Source organism: Austrofundulus limnaeus, unplaced genomic scaffold (assembly GCF_001266775.1).
Source record: "Austrofundulus limnaeus strain Quisiro unplaced genomic scaffold, Austrofundulus_limnaeus-1.0 Scaffold20, whole genome shotgun sequence".
NCBI classification, from domain to species: Eukaryota; Metazoa; Chordata; class Actinopteri; order Cyprinodontiformes; family Rivulidae; genus Austrofundulus; species Austrofundulus limnaeus.
The window spans coordinates 1,544,661-1,546,784 of NW_013952422.1; the positions used below are offsets into that span (position 1 = coordinate 1,544,661).

The window sequence follows — 2,124 nt, forward strand, 5'->3', positions numbered from 1 at the left end:
ACACACACACACACACACACACACACACACACACACAGCTGTGTCTAGCTAGCTATATGGGGACATTCCATTGACTTCCATTAAATTTCTAAAGCCTAACCCTAATCCCTTACCCTAACACTAACCTCACAGGGACACACCTGACCCTAAACCTAACCTAAACTCAATTCACACCTTGGTCCTAAACATAACCCCTGACCCACCAATAGCATATACCCAGTTGGGGACAAGGCTTAGGTACCAGTTGGTCCCTACATGTGGGTGTGTAGTCTATGGCCCTCATGGTCGGAAACACACCCATCCATCCACCCACACACACACACACACAAATTGCTAATTAGTCAAATTTGCTAAGTGGTGAGAAAAGAACAGTTAATGCAAACAACTCTCACTTCTAACAGGTAAATTATTCTATTAATGAAATGAGGCGAACAGGGAATATCGCAGTAAAGGATACGTGACATTTTACTGTGGAAAGTTTTAATTAGAGGTTCTTTAACATTCCTCACTGTAAAACTGCATTTGAATGATGCATTGTCACATATATTCACTGATGACCAAGGTCACTTTATTTATGAGCAAAACAGTCCCGTGCTTCAAAAAGACAAAATGTTCAGGGGCGATGTTCCCCTGAGTGACTTTCCTGAGCATTAAGAGCTAATTCTAATAAAACCCTGAGGGGAGGAAAAGGTTTTATACACTAGAGGATAAACGCTGTCAAGTGAACGTATTGAAAAGTGCTACGAACGGTCAAGTGCTCATTAGAGCTGTTTTTCAGTGTACCTGGCAGATAGTGGAGGTCAGCTCAAGAGTTTTTGAAAAGATGGCCTCGTTCAGTAATCCTCAAACTGACTCTGGTATTAAAATCAGTGAGGGCCATCAATGAGCAGCTTTTTTTGTTTGTGCAGTTTTTTTGGTATTTTTGGGCACATTTAAAGTGAAGGAAGGTCACTTCAGCAGGGTTCCATTGATTTCTGCCTGCTGTGAATAGTTGGTTAGACTTCATCAGAATTCAGTGGAGAGCCTGATGTTTCAGTCATGACCTGCGCTCAGCATCACTTTCTGACTGCTGCCGCCTGTCCTCAGACTTACACGCTTGTTTTCCTGCACATGCAGAAAAGCCATCGCGGAAACTTCCACATGCTGCAGAAACCTCTCTGTCGTCTCACCTTTCTGATTGTCTTCTTTATTTCTTATTTCATGACAATAAATTCCAGAACTTTTATTTGTGAAATTCAGGACAAAAACACCACTGGTATGTGAGTGCGTTTGGAAAACAAAAACAAAAAAAAAAGGAAAGCTAAAAGAGATTTTTTTTCTGTCTGCATTTAACATGTACAGTTTTGAAGGACACGACAGTACATTCAACATTTTTTTACAGGAGTGTATTTTTTTAATAGCACTGTAAAGATGAAAATCACTCTTTGTTGTGATTTATGTCCTCGCAGCAGATTTGTTCGTGATCCATCACAGGTACAGGTTTAAATCGGACAAATGTTCTGGCTTGATTCTAATATGTCTCATATTTCAGCTACTATCTATAAACTTTATTTTAACATTTAGCTCTACGTGAAACCATTTTAAAAATCTGCATGCATCTTCAGTAAGTTCAGTAGAAGAGAGTAAACTATGCTCTGCTCTGGTGTGTGTGTGTGTTTTTCTATGAATAATAAAATGCTGTAACTTACCTGTGAGTCTCAGCAGTGATGAATGAAGAGATGTGCAGAGTCTGAACACGGACCTTAACGTTGCTTCTTCGCAGTGAGCGAGCTGAACCTGCTGCTGAGAGAAAGAAGGGGACGGTGGGGGGAGTCATGCAGAGCAGGAGGGAGATGGATCTCTGAGATATCAGTGGAAATGAAAAGGAGAGCCAGTAAGACGGCAGAGACGAGTGGGTTGGGCTCTGCAGTGACGTTTAGCGATCAGTCAGTGGTCAGGGCTGAGAGACGTTATTATTTATCTGTTTTACAGCAGGACTCTGCCTGATTGATGCTCTGCATACCTGTTGGTTTGTACACACACGTTGCTCTGATGTGCTGCATGTGTGTGGGGAAATTAAACAGCACAATCAAAGCTTCTGTGATGTCGTGTGTTTACAAGCAAAACATAAAATTTCAAGATGTG

General features: G+C 41.3%; 1 protein-coding gene across 1 annotated transcript in view; it reads right to left on the minus strand.

Annotated features, from left to right (window-relative positions):
* The window catches only part of LOC106514488 (prolactin-releasing peptide receptor), a 9,845-nt gene extending 8,075 nt beyond the window's left edge, over nucleotides 1-1,770 (minus strand). Inside the window, exon 1 of the mRNA XM_014003781.1 lies at nucleotides 1,689-1,770. The gene's annotated coding sequence lies outside the window, so the exon portion shown is untranslated. The remainder of the gene's footprint in view (nucleotides 1-1,688) is intronic.
* Between the last annotated feature and the right edge of the window lie 354 nt (nucleotides 1,771-2,124).